Genomic DNA, 22,048 nt, shown 5'->3' on the forward strand with positions numbered 1-22,048 from the left:
ATCAATATACTACCTGATTCCAGCTTTCTTTGGCCATGTACAGACTTACCTGCAATCTGTTCAGGGATCCTGATTCTCCAGTGATTCATATCAAATATTTCTTAAAGTTTGCTTCATCATAGTAATCAGAGTGAGTTTGGAAGAAGAAGGGATGGGAATTGGGATATATCAAAAGCATACACCCAGACCAAGGAACTTGGAAGTGCTCCCAGGCAAGTAAGATGGTCAGAGCCAGACCTGATCTAGTTTTTTTTCACTCTTTCCAAGCTCTCTGCTTCTTCCTAATACCTCTCTTGGGAAACAGGGGGAGGTTACTAATGCAAGGAAGCCTGCAGCTTGCTTGTCATGAGCATTCTTGACAGGTTTTAGTAACTTTGATCTGAATAAATCCTAAGTCACTTCAGCATTCAAGTCCCTGATTTCTCAGGTAATTTGAATTTCCTAATCAGTATTCCTAGTTTACTAAAGGTTTCTTTCTTTAGAAAAGCTGTTTGGTGGCCTTCTATGATGGGGTTGCAGCATTGGTGTATAAAGGAAGAGCAACCAATGTCATCTGCCTGGACTTGTTCAAAACATTTGAAACTATCACATGACATCCTTGTCTCTAAACTGGAGAGGCAAGGATTTGACAGATGGACCACTTGGTGGATAATGAATTGGCTGGATGGTCATACTCAAAGAGCTGTGGTCAACAGCTCGATACCCAAGTGGAGACCAGTGATGAGTGGTGTTCCGCAGGGGTCAGTACTGGGACCAGCACTGTTTAACATATTCATTGGCAACAGGGACAGTGAGATGGAGTGCACCCTCAGCAAGTTTGCCGATGACACCAAGCTGTGGTGCAGTCAACACATTGGAGGGAAGGGACGCCATCCAGAGGGACCTTGACAGGCTTGAGGTGGGCCTGTACAAACCTCACAAAGTTCAACAAGGCCAAGTGCAAGATCCTGCATGTGGGTCAGGGCAATCCCCAGCAAAAATACAGGCTGGGAAACGAATGGATTGAGAGCAGCCCTGAGGAGAAGGACTTCGGGGTGTTGGTGGATGAGAAGCTCAACATGGCATGGTGTGCACTTGCAGCCCAGAAAGCCAACTGTATCCTGAGCGGCATCAAAAGAAGCATGGTCAAGGGAGGTAATTCCCTCCTGTACTCCGCTTTCATGAGAGCCCACTTGGAGTACTGCATTCAACTCTGGGGCTCCTGACATAAGAAGGGCACGGACCTTTCAGATCAAGTCCAGAAGAGGGCCATAAAGATGATCAGAGGGCTAGGGAATCTCTCCTATGAAGATGGGCTGAAAGAGTTGCGGTTGTTCAGCCTGGAGAAGAGAAGGCTCCAGGGAGACCTTATAGCAGCCTTCTAGTACCTAACAGGGGCCTACAAGAACGCTGGAGAGGGACTCTTTACAAGTGCAGGTAGTGATAAGTCAAGGGGGAATGGCTTTAAATTGAAAGAGGGTAGATTTAGATTAGATATTAGGAAGAAATTCTTTACTGTGAGGGTGCTGAGACACCGGAACAGGTTGCCCTGAGAAGCTGTGGATGCCCCATCCCTAGTGTTCAAGGCCAGGTTAGATGTGGCTTTGGGCAACCTGGCTGAGTGGAAAGTGTCCCTGCCTATGGCAAGGGGGTGGACCTAGATGATCTTTAAGGTCCCTTCCAACCCAAACCATTATGATTCTATAACTGATTGATAGACAGGCTATCTGTGATTAGTGAGGCCAGCTCATATTAGTCATAGTCATAGACATAGTCATAGTCAGCTGAGGCTGCTACAGCATCATCTAGAATCCACTCAGAACATTCACTCAGAATAGCAACACTTCTTCACACCCGCACTGGCTTTCTGCAAGGGAAGCCAAGACAGAGCCTCTGTGTTTATGAGCAAAAACCTCTACTGGAACTAGCAGTGGCATGAAAGGTCTCTGTGCTTAGACTGATGGGGCCAAGTACTACTCAAAACTGGAGGGAGAAACCCATTCCCTTAACACAGTTATTGCTGAGGACATAAAGACCAAGCTAATCCTAACAAGAATGATCTTTTTTCAAAGCTTCACAAAAATAGAGAAATAATCTCAGAAGTCTTCTGTGAAAAAGGGGTGGGCTTCTATTTAAAAAGAAAAGACAAACTAAATCAAACCTTCTTCTGAGATTTTTTTATTCCTCCAGTGGGACAAATGTCTTGTTTAATCCAGCTGTTACCTGTGGCCTGGCTGACTGATGTATCTTTCTGCCAACTTACTTCTTTTTGAAAGAATAGTAGCTTTCTTGTTCTTCATATTGTGACTATGCCTGCACTGGTCCACAATTAAGTAGACTATCCTCCACTTTTAGTCCAGTTCCTTGTTGAGAATACTCTTGTCCCTGTTGCCCTCACAACTGAAGTAGACTGCAAGATTCAGCCATTCAGAAGTTACGTCTGTCTGAGGGGGTCTCCCAAGACAGGTGTCATTCCACGGAGTCCTGGGTGGCAAGTGTCACATGTCTCTTCCTCCACAGCATTTTGGTGTGTTTCTGTTTGGAAGGAAAAGAAATAGATGCTTCTTGGCATGGAATAAGTTATCTGTAACACCCTCATCACTGAGGTAGCGTTTCCTACCATAGAAGTTACTTTAGCCAAAGGAAGAGATTAGGGACCTCTATTGTAAGCTGGTTAGTTTAAGCATTTTGCTGTTGGCCTCAGGATGATCAAGACAGGAGTCTGTTCTCTGCAGAGATGACCAGGAAAGGGGAGATGAATTAAGGCCTTTAGATGTAGAGTCTGTGGACAAAGCAGAGACACCATGGTGCTTGTGGAATGTATACTGCATTGCACTTACATCCAGACGTATTTCATGTGTCCCTTCCTTCCCCAGAGGATGTTGTTGCTCAAGCAGTCCCTCAGATCTGCCTAAGGCTAGGTGGGGGCCTCACCTGCCCTGCCTTCAGCCACATCAGTCACTAGTGGCTTGTGAAATGTACAGCAGGCCAATGTGATGATGTTGCTCTTCACTGCGCCAATGAGCTGATCTCACAGACAGTGACTTGAGCTACCCAAACACATTGCTGATGAACTCCTGGCAGGCTTCCATGGCTCACAACCATCTGTTACTGCACAGAGAATAAATGCTGCCATTGAGCTTAGAGTATCATCACACACTCCACACCAATCTTGTGTACAAGAAGAGCATGATATTTTGTAATAAGAGGAAGATTCCAGATTTCTGAAATAAATTTCCCACTACTGTTAGCAAGGCTTTGGCCTTCTACTCCCCTTCCTTCTCCCTGGCAGCAGTGGCAGACCATTTCTTCTACACACATCCTAACAGATCTTAGCAGGATGCTCTTCCTAAATGATATCTAGAGTGTTTTGAAGACAATCAGCCAGACATGGCATATGGTGTTTTGTACCTCATACCAATGTGGCACACAGTGGACTTACCAGATAAGCCACTGGGGACATGCTAGAAAGAATCAAACCAGGCCACGCTCTTGAGAAGCTTTTTCACCCAATACTGGACCAGGTAAAGACCCAGAAATTAACATATTGCTGCTCCAGAGTCAATTTCATTGTCATTGTCATTAATTCAGAGTCATTGCAGTGGCCCTGTTCCAGAGCCTCACAGCTTGCTGAACAGCAACATGCAGCTGGAGCACAGCACAGCTCAGGATGGGGTTGCTGATACTGCATGTTCAAGATCAACATGTTGCAGTAGGCCTTCACAAATTATCTATACACCTGCTGCATTTGCACTACCCTGCAAAAGATATTTGTCCAAGGACTGTGGCACCTGAGATAAGGTAGTCACTCATCTAGCCTCTTGCTGCTTCTTCTGGCTTACAGTTCTGAGACTCAGTTTGTCTCTTGCCAACTTTATGTCAAACAAATTGCAACATCCTGCCATGGTGAAACCAGCAGAAGGGCAGCAGAAGCTGTGATCCTTTAATGTACGGAAGGTGCTCGAGAGCTTCTGGGACACATGCTGTTAGCAGCTTGTTGCATCGAAGTTGCAGAATAGCTTGCTTGAATTCTCACTGCTTTGTTATGCTCAAAGGCTTTTTATGGGCAAAATGAACATATCATACAAGCAAAGCCCAGAATATATTTTTATTCTAGTTAGTCTTAACAGTCTAGTCAAAGAATTATCAGTCCATTTATAATGACACTAACACTAACAGTTCAAATGACATAGCATTAAATCATACATACACAAACTTTCTGATATCTACACTTCTCTGGTACCCACCTCCCCACTGCCCCCAAGGGCCGTGAGATTGCTGGCTTCTGAGGGTCTGCAAATGAGTCCTTCTCCACATGGAGTGCAGCACTGATAATTTCTTCCTTCTCAACCTGGGATCTTTTGTCATTTTTGTATGTTTGACAACCGCCTTTAACCCCTTCTCTTTCTTTGTTGGTTCCCAAGCCCCTGTTATATCTGAATTTACTATACCACATATATGAATATACCACAATTTACAGGCACCAGATAGAAGTTACTTCTAAAACCATTTTACCCAACTCTCAAGGCTGCACTCTTCTGATGACTAGTAATTGACCACTGGTGAGCTACATATAGCCCTGGAGCCACATCCTTTGCCTGTGCTTTCAAGGCCTCTGCTGTTATCCCATGCCTGTAGTCCTCCAAGCTGTATTTCTTTCCAGGATCACATATAATTCCACATGAAATAACTATTTGATTTTACTATTAGTAGATGATATTATTAATATATATATAGTATTAAGTGTTAGGCCAGAGAGTGTACCATGCTAAGCAAAAGCCAAACAAAGTAGGTTATTTAAATAATTGCTGTTACTAGCTAATATAAATTTCCAGGGAGGCCAAGCAAAGTCCAGCCAAAGCCTAACAAGTCATGGGGCCCATGTTGTTTGTTAACAGGAAACCTGCACCCTGTTCCAGGCAATGGAACACCATATTTACTGAGTTAATACGATCTGACAGACTTTCCCAGGGTATCTCCAGAACAACAAAATGTAGAGGACAGTCCTATAACGCAGATGAGAAATGAGGGCTTAAATGTGGGAGAGCTTCCTAACAAAATCTGTGTAAGCTTTAGTTCAAAGGAATAGGCACTAATACACAGCTTAAGATATGGTTCAGTTCCCAGCTCAGTCACAGCTTCTTGTGAATTTTATAAAACAGTGCTTTATATGGCCATTGTCTCAGTCTTTCATTGATACGTGAGAGGAGTGGAGAGCAGTGATTGTCTCAATTACCAACAGTGAGAAACTAAGGGAGAAGGCAGAAGGGTATGAATTCTCACTGAGTTAAATATATTTATGTGAAATGCTTGAATCTCACAGCCTACATAGGAAGGAAATATTTCTGCCCTCACCTGACAACTCTATTTTTAAATGTTATTTCTCCTTCTTAGCAGTTGAACTGATTTGCTACCACTGTCAACTGCCTCTGACTGGCATAAAACTAAATGGTGTTTTGATGAGGATGTTTACACATCATTTGGACAGGGATTCTTACTGATGAAGAATTTTCCCTATCTCCATCCCCACTCACCATACAAAAGACAGGGATGACACAGAAACAAGAAGCTCCATCACCCACTGAGGTGCAGCAGTCACGTTCCCTGCCATCTGGTCGGTGGGACAGGGTTGGGTGCCAAGCTCAGGGCTAGCTGAGCAAACATCCTAAAGGTGACAGGGATGTCATCACTCATGCTGCAGATGAGGAAATTATGTCCTGGGAACATTGTCTGTGTTTGCTTAATGCAGAAAGATTGTTCTAATTTATATTGAGCGTTCACCAAATTATCACCTGTATTTATGTATCCCAGCCCGCATCCCTAGAGAGAGAATCTTCAGTATAAGGTTAAATTAATGTCTTGAACTATAGACTACTTATTTTTAATTTAGAAGTCTGTACTAGTCTTTTAATATTATTTAGGTAAGAGATTGAATGGAGGCTCAGTAATTAATAGGCACTGCTCTCTTTAGCTAGCTTTTGTTCTATTACCTTTGGGCTTCAGGGTCTCATTCTGCTTCTGCTTGGTGAGTTTTACAGTTGATCTCAAAACTAGAATCTCCAGCCTTTCTTTAGTCTACTGTGTTAAAATAAGTTCCAAAGTCACAATTTGTTCCACTGCAAATAATTGTTGTCAAGAGTAAGTGGGGAGAAATCAAGACAAATAAATAAATAAAGTATTTTTTTAATTTTTATATTTAATTATATATATATTTAAATATAAATATAAAATATTTATAAATGGCAATGGCTCCATTGGTAGTTTCATTGGAAAGCAGTTAAGGGGTGAGAAGTTGGGTGTCATTATTGGAGCAGGAAAAACTTCAGAGCAGGCAATCTGAGAATACAAACGTGTCTCAGCAAGAGGTAAGAGTGCATAATCTTCCTTTGCAGAGAAAGAAAAGAAAAAAAAAAAAAAAAGCTCGATCTCTAGTCAGCAGTGGTATTTGGACCTTCTTGAAAGAAAATGAAAAAAAAAAGCCCAGTTGCACTGATATGTGCCCAGCTCCTGTCACAACAGTCTTGAAGGAAATCCATTTAAGAATGCCAGTCCCCTCCACAGATGCATCACTGGGGATGAGGGAGGGAGATGGAGCCAGGGAGGGGAGGGGAGTTCAAACTTGAGTGCTTTACGGTGTCCTCTTTCTAGCCCACTAACTGAAAAACCTGGAGCAATGTATCTGTGGGAACACACATCTTCTGCGGTCCATTGGCTACACAGTAAGTGCTCATTTACTGCATTGCAAGGCATGCCAATACACGGCACCTTAACTTTATTATTGGTCCTGAGCTGAAGTGAGTCTTCAGATGTAAGCCACCATAACTCAAAGGGAAATTTCAGTGCTGAGAAGAGATTTCCATCTTCTTCTATGTGTTTTCCATGTAGGTAAGTCTTGGAAGATATTTCCATCTTCTTCTACCTATGTATTTCCTGTGTAGGAAAGCCTTGGAACAGCCTTCAAAAGTAAACTCATTCCCTTAACTTCTGAAGTTAAATGACCTCAGACTTAGGCCCGTCATTCTGTCATCATCTCTCCCTAATATGTTAGGTTTTTTTTTTTTCCAAACCATGTAACACTCTGGCTCTTGAAACAAGTAGGATATTTACTACTTACCCCACTGTAAGCACTGTTAGGCCAGTAATTACCAACCTTCGAAAATTTTACTGGTACTTTCTTCTTTACTATTCTGAATTTTGTATTTTCCCATCATGATTGCCTCCTCCAAATTTCCTGCTGACGGTCACTCTAATCTTTGATTTCCCTGATGTACCCATAAGCAGAAGATGTGACATATCAAAACTGCTGCTCATGTTCATTAAAAGAAAAATGAGAACTGGTGACATCAGCAATAACCACCCATCTACCAATCATGGTGGCTGAGCCTCAATTAGTCTGTAGCTCATAGACAGAGCTATACAGTATGATACTGGGGAGATGACAGGAATGCCACACTGGTAGTTCTTTTGCATTGTATTATTTTACTTTTACTTCCTTCAAAATGTGGAGCTGTCAAAAATGCATTTTCAAAACATTTCTTGATAATAATTTTGCAAAAGCTACTATGGAGAAATTTAAAAAGAAAACGTCCTGACATTTTTATTTTGGAAAGTTTACAGACTTCAAAATTCTAAATGTCAATTTTTAGTGTTATGATATAAAGCTGTTTTGAATTGTATATTTTTACATCATTTTGTGGTGTCATTGATTTTGCATGTTGCAATTTTCGTAATGCATTTTACATTACACATTGCAAACTCTGACCTGGAGAACATCATAACTAAATATATATATATATATGTATATATATATATATAAAATACATTGTTTTAATCTTTAAGAGCAGCAGTTACTTAAGTATTGTCTGGCACTCTAAGAGGGGTTCATCTCAGGTATTAGATGGCTAAAGCAGATGAAAAATCCCCTCACAGTCAAGTCAGAGAAACTAGGCACTGCTGAATTCCTCTAGTTTGGTTTAGACCTCAGCCTCAGGACAAGAAGATATGCAGTCCAGGAGGACTTCATTGAGTTAATCAGATAGGCATCCTTTGTCATCTGAGGTAAGCAACGGTACCTAAGTCATCCATATGGACAGCCGTTTCCCACTGGAGTGGCACTTCAGGTGGGGCAGTTTGGTCATTTCAGATAGCATTGGACCACTGAAGTGAATCCAAGGTCTCTGATAATTTTTGTTGACTAGAAATGAAGATAAAAAAAAGTATTCAGGTATCATAGACACCCAGGGTGGATTCAGATGGCTAAATTTAGATGTGTAGTGCCACGTGAGACATCTTAGGGATCCCACTTGACCCTCAGTTGCCCTTCCGCTGTGGCCTGAGCTACCTGTGTGCCTTTTGTTGTATCTGCTTCCCCCATGAAGGTGTCTTAAATATGGCACAACAGCTCACATGGCACAAGATGCCTAAAGTTAGGCATCAGGATCCTATCCTTTAGGTGGGATTCATTTCCAGATTAAGACACCTACATTTAGTTTCTATATATGCACTGAATGTCCAAGCTTCAAAAGGATTCAGTGCAGTCAACAGAGCCAGGAGAGCAATCACACTGGCTTAATGTAGTACCTATGGTCACTTGGAATGCCCTGGGGCCTCCCAGCTGGACCAGGCTGCTACTTCACAACAGTCCAGCTCTTCCCCAAGGTGCTGTGTCCTCACTGTCTGCCCTGTGCAAATTGCTCAGATAACCCAGGGGACTTCAAATGGCACAAGATCCCTCTGTGCGGGCAGTGCCTGGAGCTCTGCAGTGTACATGTTGCCACTGCTGACACTATGTGTAGGTATTGTAATGAAGAACTGATGCCCACCCCTATAGCTGGTGAAATAAAAAACATACCTTGGTCACGTTACGCATTACTAAGCAGGTAACATCTTTAGATCTAGGGAGAAAAAGAGGGATGTTAATCACAGCTCTCCTCAATAGTTATAAAATAAGAACAAAATCCCAAAATTTGAGTAATATAAAGGCAGTAGTAAAAAGACATTGGATGAAGCAAAACCAGAACGATTTCAAAATGTCATTTGACTCTGTGAGAAGACTTGAAAATTCTATTTTTGCAATGGGAAATTCTGAAACTTGCATTCAGCTCAGCATATGAAAAGTCTGTTGGTTTCAGACTAGTCTGCTCTGGAGGGCCTGCCTTCAGCACACCCTTTCTGAGTGATCATAACACACAGAACACAATTATGTCATTCCTAACTTGTTTCACTGGAGACACCTACATAAAAATCTGGACTATTTAACATTGAAAAGTGACTTCTCAACTATTTCTGCACAGACAGAGGCACCAGATCTTGCTTAGACTTTGCTGAATCAAGCAGGCTGTAGGCTTATACACTGTAATTTTGGACATACACTCATCCCAAAAATATTTTTCATTTTTGTCAAAGGCTGCAGTCCTGATTTTTTTTCAAGCTACAGCTCTTAATAAATAACCTGACTGACTTCCTCTATAACGTTTTTTTTTTTGTTTTTTTTTTTTTGAAGTATGGCCTGTTAGAAAAATGTGTGTGTGAAATTTTGGACAGATTGGTCGTGTTTGGGGAAAACTAGTAAAGAAGAAAATCAATCTTGTTACACAAGCGTTACTATGGAGAAATTCCTGTCTCTGCAACAGGCACAAGAAACGGTGGTTTGAGATCCTGAAATAACTGCTGAAGAAGGAGAAGCTAATGAAATGTGGATTTGGAACATTTATTCATTCTAAACCTGCTGGCAAGAAAAAGAGAGGAAAGGACCTGCTTTTTATGCAACCAACTGGAAACATCATTCTCCCTCAAGGGAAAGGCTCTATAGATCAGGCAGTGTATATTAACAAAACCATGGTTATCCAGAAAAAATACAAGCAGTTTTTTCATTTTATATATCTCATAACTGCTGCTCTGAGGAAACTTTGGTATAAATGAGAAAAACGCCATGTAAAATTAATGGAAAAATGAAGATTTGTTAGATCCCATTAACCTGCTCACTGCCAATATGTGGCTCATACCGAAGACTTTCTGATGACTTTGGCCCTCAGTCTGGAAAATAACAAGTCAAAGAACTTTGATTATCTGCACATTATTCCAGAAGGTAATAATAAAAGAAAAAAAGCTCATTTACCATTTTACATTCCTTAATGTCTAATCTCTTTTTTTTTTCCATTTCTTAACCCCATTTGCCTTCTTTAGGCCTCTACTGCCTTTAAACAGTTGCCGTTTATTATTCTTCTTTCCCTCTCTTCCCTGGTTTTTCATTGCTTCATTAAATGATATCCCTCCAACATTCCTATATCCTTCAGTCTCATAACCTGTGTTTCTGCTTCCTAAAACTTGTCAGCATCCTTCTCCTCTTAGGATGGATGAGGTAGGTATGATACCTACAAGATACTGCGTGAGAGCTCAGAGCCTGTGGCATCCCATGCTGCGTACCAAGCACTTGCATATACAACATCAATTTGTATTGGTCTTTTCAGCTGCAGTCTCACGTTTCAAATGCATGTGTGTTGTTTTCTGTCATCTTTCTGTACCTTTCAGCATTGTTCCTTCTCAGTCTTTTCTTCCTTTCATCCTGAATTGTGTTAGATTAGTAGGGATAGTCTTCAAGTGAATCTGGCTTTAAAATCTCTCTCAATCCCTTTTGCTTTACCTCGGTACTTTATGGTAATAAGCTATTGTTGGATTTGGTTACAGTAGTACAAATCTCTGTGTAATATGACCTGCAAGCTTTCAATAATGTGCTGTTTACTTGTTCATTAATAAGGTGCTCATTTTAAGAGAAACTTGTTTAACGTTAGTAGCGTAGAAATAGTGTGCTCCTAAAACTCATTCTGGCATTTAAAACTTCTTTCCAAGCTTTGAATCCCGATGGTGTCTTCTATGCAGAGTCAATTTCAACTTTTTTCCTAGGTAATATCCTGTAAAATGGGGTGCTTAATACTAAAGTAAATTTACAAATATCTGCTGTATTCCTTATGTTAATTTTAGCATTTCTAACAAAACAAGTTTTCTAGCCAGTATTTGTTCTGCAGCAGTTCATGTGTTGTCCAGCATTGTGATCACTGGAGTCATATTTTGATTCATCCACTGACTTCGAAAAACATTTTATTCCACAACTTGCTGAATGAAAAATAAAAAGATCAATTAGAAAATTGTGATCTACTCATTAAATAAAAGTGGAAGAATCCAGTTTTGTGAGCTGTTTCTTACATGTTATTTTTTTCTCTTCTCTTAATTCCTAAAAAGTTCTTTTTTCACAGAGTATTTCCAAAGACTGTGCCATCCTTGTCTGAAGGTCACCATAGTATTTACTTTTACCCAGTTGTTAAGTAAGTTACTTCTAGCTTTACCTTAGCTTTTTATACATCCCACCTTATATCAATACCTTAGTTTACCCGAGACAAACTGTGAATCTACTTACATCAAAGTGAAATATGCCACTCTTAAACTGGAATAACAGCACCCACTTTTTTGCTTTAGTTTCTGTAAATTGGTTTTATGTTGTTAGTGAAATAATAGACATTACTTAGCTGAGAGCAAACAGAGCCAATAACCATGGCTCAGCCGGCATGCAGTAACTTGCTTACCTGCAGTAATTCAATCATGCCCAATTATGGAGCCACATCATCAATTTTATTGCTGTAACTTTCAAGTGTAGGTGAAGTCTACAGCTTATATAACTCTGGGAGGTGATTGCCCTAAGATATGATCTAGACCAGCTGGATTGTATGCATTCATATTTTCCAAGGTATTTGAGTAGTTTTTCTCTGTTCCTAATATTTCAACATTTTTGATGTATATTCTTACTGATGACAGGCTTGATACCACTGTAAGTTATCTCAGTCACTTTTGAAACATTATTAATTTCATGTCTTCCTTATTTATGAGTAGACCTGCTTTCTTCCCTCTGGTAAGCTTCCAAAAGCTCTTGTATTGCTTTCATATTTTTGGCACATATTAACTCATTTTGCTGCTTTCCTCCCCAATATCAACTTTCACTGCAAACCTGCAAAATTTAGCAGCAGTCCACTGAAGAGTTCATAAAATTTTCAGGAGAAGCAAGATCCTGTTTTCAGTGACTCAGTTCCCATAGGATGTCATATTATCAAAATACAAACAACAGTTATGCTTAGTAGCAAAAATCCAGTTTCTTCCCTGAGGCCAGGGGAGCTATGAATCTGGTCTGCTAAGTTCTCATGCAGCCTTTCATTTCTACTAATTTTCTATGCAAAAGTAAGCTACAGTGTTGATTTGTTTCATAGAATCATAGAATAACCGAAGTTAGGAGGGACCCATAAAGTTCATCAAGTCCAGCTCCCAGATCCTCATAGGACTAAGCTTCTCCTGTATTTTATTTTTTTTTTTAGCAGTGCTCAAACCCCAGTCTTAAAAGAAAGCCTCAAAAGGGAAAGTTTACCTGGAAAACAGGATGAAATTAGTTCTCTCATACCTAAAATGGTGGTTCTTGCACAGCTGTACTCACTTTTTTAAGGATTATAGGTTCTTACTCACATCTCTACCTATGTTGGTGATGACCATTGTCTTATGTGACTCAGTGCAGATGTTCAGGTGTTTCAGGGGATCTTAGTGCCCATGTTGGCCATCCAGGTGTGGATAGGCTATAAAATTTCTCTCAGACTCCCTCTGAAAATATTAGGGAGTCCCTGTCCTACAGATAGAGCAATACACATTGTGGGGTACTAATAACTTTCTCTTGAGCCAGTGACAAGTCTGTCCTACGCCACTTTTTTCTGCTGGGAGGGGGATTCACCAACTCTGATGTTGCTACAGATACAGGAAGGAGCTGGAAGGTTCAGAAATGGCAGGAACAAGCCCAGGCGTGAGTATTTTTGAAAACCCATCTATGGGAGCTCAAAGCTGCAGCCAGACCTCTTCTGTAGGCCTAGCCTTTAGGTGATGGTTGCAGAAAATATTCAGCACCGCCACCACAGGTGCTGGTGCTCTACAGCACTGATCTTGCACTGACTTCTTAACTGCACCTGGAAGAGAAGGACAAACTGGGATGAGTTTCTTCCACCCGTGTCTTCTGCCATCCAGCCTGTATGCCGTTGATTTGGACTGTCAAGCAGTGCTAAATGGTTTGGACCTGATCTTCCATCTTGATGCTCCATGTCAACACAAGTCCATTGATGCTGAGACGCAAAAGAAGAGATTGTATCCTATGCCTTCAGTCTGCTTTGTGTACTAAGGACTCATTTTTGATTTTTTTTTTCAGGGGGAATTCAAAAGCTTTATTTCTATTTACTTCCCCTGTAGGTTGTAATTAGGGTGATCAATGTGCTTAGACAAAAAAAAAAAAAAAAAAAAAAAAGCAAGGAGATAACTGCATTATCTTTCTTTGACTAGGGAGTTTCCATTCTGTTTGAATTCATGTACTGAAGATTATTGTGATATAATTAATGTGGTTTTTGAGTCTCAACAGAGTTTTTCAAGTACCTTTTCAAATGAAAATTGATCAAGACTAGCAACAGGAATAAAAAGTTTGATTGTGAAAAGTTTTTAGTCTTCTAGGGATACTGAGGTGTTATATATTGCCTCTGTTGGAAATTGACTGAGGACCCAAAGGCTTGTTGGGTTCTGGGGTGAATGCTACTTCAGCTGAGAACCTTAGAAAGAGACCCTAGACTGGATTGTTGTTTGTTGTTTTTTTTTTTTTTTTTTAAATGGAATGTCAGTAAATAATGATGTAGTTAGGCTTTTTCCTTTGAATTCAAACACACAAAAATTCTTGCCAGTAGTTAAGTGATTTTACATTAACAGTTTCACTTGTAGGAAAAATACAGACAATTTTACTAGTTAAGTATTCCAACTAGACAAAAAGTGAGAGTACAGACAATAATTTCCCTAAATTCTTTGTCCTGTCGCATCCACTGTAGGCTGCAACACTTTTATCTTTACTATTGCTGCCGATCATTTGATATTTGGCCCAGAGGCATGCCAAGCTTAGTGCCTCTCTTTGAAGCCTGTAAAGAGAAGACTGCCATATCATATTTTGCTGGAGCTGAGTACACACCCTTCCCAACAAATAGGACCGATGTGTACCATCCAGATGGTCCTGAGAATTGCCCAGACATAATGAGATTTGTCCCCTTGTCCATGTGTGCCTTCTCCTCATGCAATGTTTGCCTACTCCTGTAATGTGCAGCCTGCGTTAACTAGCTGCATTCACTGAACTGTAACAGCTGCCTGATATGGTGTTTGGATACACAGATGAGAAGCCTGACCAAAGGGCATCCTGCTTTGGTGAGCAGAGCCACTTCTGGGGAAAGAATCCTTCGCTGGGGGCACTTGGATATTTCCAGGGACTTGAAATTACATCAGAAACCCATATAAGACCACTTCTTCCTGGCTTTTACTGTGTTCTTGCCATGCTTTTCACCTGGTATGTTGTTTGGTTTGTTTGGGTTTTTTTTCCTAATTTTTTCCACGGCTCTCTGTCTTCTCTTCCATTCCCTCCTCAGGTATAGTAGGTCAATCATGGGGAATTAAAGCTAGGCATTACTGAATTCTAATCTCAGTTTTAAAATGGTGATTTGGAGAAAAAAATCAGTCTGAGTTACTTCCAGCAGTATGTAATGCTTTGCTGAGGCTCTGTGGGTGTAGTTGCACTGCCAGGCAGACGAGTAACTTACCTGTGTTAATGGAGTCTTGACTTTGCGTCTGACTGTTGCTGCCATTATCATACATATAGCCTATAGGTTCAGGCTCCACTATGAGACTTGACAGTGGGATTCCTGGGGAAAAAATGTGTCCGTTTTCCTCCTAATCCTTCCCACCTGAATCAACATCTGGCCCTGCTGGAGAAAAAATACCAGTGAAGAATCCACAGCAGGGAGGTACTGCAGACAGCATCTGGGACATCCTTGAACAGTAAAGCAGTCCCTTCAAATGTAGGGACAGCTGGACACATGGATCACCATGAGCCTAAGTACTGTCTTCCTGAAAAAAAGCCGTGTCTGGGCTAGTAAAGATCTCTTAGTTAGGTATGCTGTCATCAAACAATAGTATTCACATACTCAGCTTCTACACACACTGTCATTTGCAAAGGAAAATGTGGGAGGGAGGGTGTGGAAATACAAACTTCTTAAGACTGTGAGGTAGATAGTGCTCTTTACCTTTTTTCTTTGTAGATTCAAATGATCTCCTGGCTCCTTTATGAGGGTTCACAGCCTTGCTGAGCTGTAAAGGCCCCTAGGACTATTCTTTTGTATATTGGCTATAATGACTTTTCTGTAGCCTCAAGCTGTGGAGAGCAGAGCAGGTTTCGGTGAACCAAGTGGTGTTTGGGAGGTCAGCCTAAAGGCTGGTGGTGGCCCATTCAGATGCCCCTTAACCAGGGCTCACTAAAACACTGAAGTGGGTAGGTAGCCTAAGAGTGACCTAGGCAGGTGGGATGCATGCACCAGTCAGCAGAAAGTGTGTATCATCTCCATTTGCAGACAGGACATCAATGCCCTAGCAGGCCAGCCATCTTAATGCTCTCTCAGTGCAATCAGCCATGATGCCTCATAGGCTCCCACATGCTCTATCAGGGCCTGCAGAACCATGGAGTGATGTCTCTCTGTGTTAACTGTTATAAACACCTGAAGAAGCTCAGCTATTTTCAGAGTATACCATTGACAGCAGAGACAGCTGTGTCAGGGAGCTTCATGTGACTTTTCTAGCTGCCAGTGTCCCCCATCTCACACTGAATCCTCAGTGAGGTGTGAGCCAGGTATGTTGAGGGAGCTGAAAACTGGCTATGTTCTAGGGCTCCAAAGTGGGAGTCCTTTGGGAGGTATAATCCTACTGCAGGAATGTCACCGGCTTTCTGGTACATGGCCCAACTTCATTTCAAAGTTTTATACATGTTCACAGCTGTTTGAGATCTGGAAGACAATGTGGTCCTATCATTGGATATGGTAACACCCCAAAACTACTTTTCAAGAGAGGATAAGCTGAAGTAAATCAAAGCATAATCAGGCCATCATTATTAAATTAATATTTAGCCTCTCAGATGATATATCTACAGCTTCTGCCACTCCCTCTGTCTTTCAGCCCTCCAGAGAGGGAAGGTTATAGTTTTTGATGTAATAGAATCAATTCAGGTGCATCACCAAACTAGAGAAGTTTTTTGTTTACCCATGAAGCGAGGACAACACTGTGAAACATGGCAAAACATCAAAAGGAGATTTCTATTGTGATCATTGGCCATCAGAACATGGGCATCATCAGACTAATCTCTTTGCAACCTGTCCCCTCAACGTTTCAGCAGCCCATCTGGAAGCCTTCTTGGTATACATACCCTTAAGGGCCTTATGAGGAGTCTTCATTCTCTTTTACAGGTAACATCAGACATTTTGGTCTTCATTTCCAAATTAAAATGAAAACCAGTATTTGAGCAACTTAGTGCTCCAAAGCCTTTTCTGCTTAATCCTGATACCAATAATTTGGGGGTGATTAATAAATTGTTTCAGCAGTTCTCAGAAAACAACATAGATAGCAGCATGTGGATGAGCCTGTATGACCATCATCTCCCTTCATAGTTAATAAAAGAGAAATAGGCTCTTTTGGCTTATGATTCAACTGATCTTTTCCAGCTGTCCACTTAGGAGGAGATAGCTTGTGTCCTGTAAGTGTTTCTGCTGAGAAGGCACAAAATCTAGGTGCCTGTCTCAGACTATAATGCAGGTATTGTAGACGTCCATGCAGAAGAGTGATGAATGACAAAAGATTAGGACTCTGATAAGTTTCTGCAGGACATGCTCTTGTGGAGAGCATGTCTCTCCTGGAAAAAGTAATGGACTCACATAAACCTGCTTCTTTTTTTCCATCAACCCCTACATAATGAATCTGTTCCAAAGACAGTAGATTAGATTTCTGTGTGTTTGCCTTTTGTAATCAGTTTCTTACATACACATTCTGTGTTGGATGAAAACTTCCACTTAATTTCTGAGATTTGGCATGCTTCTTGGCTTCTTACACCTAAACCATGCCCTTCTCCTGAACTTGGATCCTATCTATCCCAACACAAAGAGAACCCCAGGCACATTCATGCAACTGAAAGAATTATATCCATTTATCTTATTACATCCATCAAACTCGTAAACCAACAAGTCTATTGCTTGTCTTTCCTACTGACAACCTCAACACCCTCAAACGGTTCTCCTTTCGCCTATCACTTGTTGTATTTTTCCGTCATGCTGTCCCTTTCAGCTAGGCTCCAAACCATCACAGTATTGCAACTGTTCCCCAACAACAACAATATTAGTGTGGTCCATTGTCCTAATATATACCTGACACATATGTTTGATCCATCACAAAGACACATCTTACCCATCCCATCCCATTTATAAAGATGTAGCTTCCTAGCCTGACCCCTGTCTTTTCACCCAGATTTTTGGCCGTGACTGAGATCGAGAGAAATGAAATTCCAGCCTGGACATTCTAAGTTTGATTACGTAAGGAATATGATTTCTTTTAGCCAGAATATCCCTGAGAGGGTACATGGCTTTGGGGTATCAAGGGCCACACATGTATCAGTAGATACAGTGTTATTTAGTAGCAGGGGAGGCTCAGTGAACATCCTTTTCAGCACAGAATGAAGCATGCCTCATTTAAAACACCCTCATTTAAAAAACAGTTAAGGTAGCTGAGTCAGTTTTGATTAATTCTTCTCATTTCCTCCTTTTCTTCTTGTCAGTTTACCCAAGACTGAATACATCCATTTCTGTCTTTCCATATCTTAGAGTTACTGCTTTCTACTGCCAACCCCCTCCCCACCTGATGTATTTCAGTGGGAAAAGGCAACATAATCTTTCTTTGATGTGGAAATTGTTCTCATTTATTGATTAACTGAATAGAAAAGAACATGAAGCCCACATATGCCCAGTGTCTGACAATCTGTTATTATTTCAGTCCCAGAAAACAGAAATTATCTTAGATATAATTGTACCAATTACCTTCTCTCCCTCTAAGTTACACCAGAAAAAGTCCCCTCAGATAAAACCTGATGCAGGTCTGGGAAGAGATTTTCACCCCCATTAGGCACTGCACTACTGTGGCGGGCAGCGTGTAACATGTAACTATCGTGCTCTAGTGCTGCAAGGAATGATTCACACAGCAGAAGTAACTTGTGCTTAGCTATCAACAAATGGGTGACATACCAGTGATCCTACAGGGAGTTTTTATGCCTCCTGTAGGTACTTGAATGAGTCTGCCTGTGACAGAGGGTTATGCCAAGTCACTGCTCCCAGAAGTTCTTTCACATTTCTGTATTTAAAATTCAGTCACCCAAGTGCCAAAAGCACACTGGGAAAAGGAATTGTGATTCCTCCCACCACCTGTAGGCTAAAGAGTTAGATTGTGTCTTCCCCAGGTCATCGTGCCCTGACTATGGTCCAGTCCTGGTTTTGCGATGGCTACGACACACTCAGAAGGTGTGAGCACAGTGCCCATCTCCTTGGGCTCAGAATGGTGATGTGCTGGGCATGTGCTCCCGACCACTGTACAAAAGGTAGTTGCTAAACTGACCTGAGACAACTGCCTTGTCCACAAAGCAAGGTATTCTGGGGCATGTGATTCAGGCTAACTACAGTGTGTACATCAGGACAAGCCAATGTGCCAACTGGACCAGCAAGGAGATAGTGACTGATCTGCGACTCCTCAATGGCACGTAAGACTAGGGGAGATCACGCACAGTCTACTCAGGCTTAGAGACAAACTGTGTTAGAACAGTAATTTTTAAGCCAAATTTAGCTCAGCTGTATACACCACTTTTAAAGCATGAAGTAATTCCCTGCGTACCATGGCTGTTATGTTGCACCCTACTTCCCTCATATTCTGCTTACCAGCTAAAGTACATAGCGCATAGAAACCTGCCCTCTTACATGAAGAATAAGACTGCACTTCCAATCTCTGGTTAGGATTTTGTTCCAGTGCTCAGGTACCTTTGCTTTCAAGAAACTGTGTCTTATTTCCAGTGTGAATTTGTCTGCCTTTCACTCCCAACACTGATTCTTGCTAAGTCTTTTCTCTGCTGTACAAAAGACCCCTTTGGTATTTTCTCCCCATGAGGGTACTTATATATCATAATCAAATCACCTCTCTGTCTTCTTTTTGATAAACTAAACAGATAAAGCTCTTTAAGTCTGTTATGTTCCCAGAAAAAGCATGTTTTCTGAGCACCTGTCACTCCCATGTGGCACTCTCACATCTAAGCAGGACAGTTCATGCATAAAGCTGAGAAAGCAGCATCTTCAGAATACTCTGGGCAATCATTTGCGCTTCTCTGCTCTGTCTTCTCTTAAAAACAGACAGATAAGTAAGCAGATACTATAAACTAAAAGGTATTTCAAATTCCCTGTGTCTTCTGGCAGGCAGAAGGTAATCTACTGCTTTGGTGTGGGTGTTTTTTAAATTGTCTTACATCTTTAACAGTCATTTCTACTTAAATGCAATAAAAGTAATTTTTTTCAAATTCTGATCTGCATCCATCCTGCTTTTATTTGTAACACACTGTTGATGCAATGGCAGAAGATGAGGCTTTCCATTTAATCCACACAGTTCACTTCAGCATACTTTGCAAGAATTTGACAGGCTGTCTCCTGAAACCAGAACCCTTAAAAGAGAGCCAAGATTAGGTCACTTAAGAGCTTCTGCCATTTCAGGACCTTTTCCAGGTTTCTCTTTCTACTGGTGTATGTGTGTGTCATATTTGGGTTTTTGTTTTGGTTTGGATTTTGTCCTTCCTTTAATATATCAGTCAGCACATTTTGGTGGGTTAAGGCTCCTCTTACTTTATGCCTACATTTCCAACATCTGTTTTGGGTTGGTCTCAAATTCCTCTATTCGATATCTTCCAGTTCTATACCTCAGAGCATAATGAATTGTGGTTTACCCTTTTCCCTAGATAATACAAACTGATTGCTACTGGTGGTAAATGATAGTGATACCTTCTGTAAAGCTCCACCACCAGTCCCAGTTAAAAGAGAAATTAATTTAAACTGAGTAAAATCTAACACAAATATGAATTTGCAGCCAGCTTCATTTCTTAATTCTACTTCCAACTTTCTGACAGACCATTTATTTTGGTAATATTTAGTCAAAGAGTTGCAATTAAACTGCTCAGACACTAAGACAGTGAAAAAATGTAACACCTATCAGGAGTCAAGAAGAAAGTTAAACAAAATGATTCTTGGTAAAGTTCATCTGAATGCAAAAGAAAACCTGGAGTATAACTCAATGACATGGTAAGCCTATGCTGTAGGTTGGGTTTGTATGCCATGTCCGCATGGTTAAATACTCAAACCTGACCTAGAATTCCCTCTACCCCAGTTTTCTGGTCATCAAAAGTTCTCAGAAACTGAAAATATTGCCAAGACAATAAAAAGAAAGCATATTCTCTCATTTTTGTTCTATAAGGGTAACAACAGTTGGTCTGTTTTATCATTTTTTCCATCAGTGACAATAAAAACTTCTTTTATTGTTTTTCATCTCATTCTGGGCACAAAGGTCCCCATTGGGGAGCCAAATAATAAAATCTTCCATCCTTGCTCAGAGGCTCACTTGGAAATGGCTGGGCAAGATTCCCTGGATGTGGCTTAACATTAAAAAGCTGTAGATAACCACTTTGAATTTGAAAATACTAGTCACATCATCCATAGATAGATATCATTCATTATCCTATTTGAATCTTCATCCTGCAGAGGCATATGTTTCTGTAGATTACAGGAAAAGAAAGTGCTCCTGTCTGGTTTATTAAAATGGTTGGGGTTTCACTGGGGTTTTTCATAGCTGGGATAGCCATCTGAACTCCCTTTCCATGATGCATGGGAGTCATAAGGACGTCTCTGAGGATTGACCAGTGGCAGCGAAAAGCATTGTGTCAGTGGTGTGTTACTGCAGAGTTTTTAAATGAGCAACATTTTCTGGTTAAAAATAGATGCAAACATCCTGTCCTCTTTCCTGTGCTCTAGATGTAAAAGAGCCACTTAATTAAGCTAATTAGGTTAATTAAATCCCTAGGCCATGAGAGCGCTCTCAGTTCAGTTCCTTGGGAAACTGCAAGGTAACTGAAATGGGTTATCATGGTCACTTTTTGGCATAATGCTGTGGAGAAGCCAGGGCAGTGGAAAAATCTCCCAGGACAGCATCTCACATGAATTAGACTGGATTTCAAGAACTCCCCTGTAACCTTCAGGCAGGGTTGTTTTGTACTCATGCTTTTTTCTTGTTGTGTTTTCACATTAATGCCATTTCTGTTACTGCTTTGCTTTGATTTCTGTCACAGCTTTTATTGTATGATGATTGCTCTTTCGAGAAACCTGATTGGCATGAAGGTCTGAAGCTATTGGAGCACTTATAAAAGGCCACATGCTATTAGGCAAACAAAAGGCTACAGCAAAATATGCCTGAGCTCCAGGAAGAAGTTTGCTGCTACTTCACTCTGAGCTTGGGCAAATGACTTTACTTTCTCCTCCCCACTTTCATGTATGCTGCTTAGAGCCCTTGGCTTCCCGGATTACGTTACTCCATACAGCTTCTGTAAATGAAGTGGAGTTTGTAGAAAAAGGAACTGCATGCAGATCCACAATTACATTACTTCAGCAGCACAGCTTGATGTATTCAGCAAATAAAATATAGTCTTCACTGGTGGTAGAAGACAAGACTTAGCTTCCACCAGAACGCTTTAATTTGCCCTAATGTTCTTTTGCCTTGGTCTTCCTAGTGATCAGTAGACTAGCCTCCAAGGATCCATGCTGTGCTGAAAGGAAGCATACAGAGTTCAAAGCACTTCAGCCTTAATGCAAAGCCCTCATTAAGAAACATGAAATGCAGTATTTGATATTGTAAAGTTATGGGTAATGAAAAAAGTGAATGCTATAACTATGAAAAACACCACAGATGAAAAAAACTTGTCGTTCCAATTGTCCAAATGTAAATGCCACTTTAGTGCCTCCAAGAAAGATCCCAAATTGTGGTGAAAAAATACTGGGCTGGCACTTTCTTCTTGGGTACAAAAGGCAGAACGGCCAGGATGGATACTTAAGGTCAGATTTTGTTGTGTTTGTACCGA

The sequence above is a fragment of the Falco peregrinus genome, chromosome 4 (genome assembly GCF_023634155.1).
Source record: "Falco peregrinus isolate bFalPer1 chromosome 4, bFalPer1.pri, whole genome shotgun sequence".
Taxonomy (NCBI): Eukaryota; Metazoa; Chordata; class Aves; order Falconiformes; family Falconidae; genus Falco; species Falco peregrinus.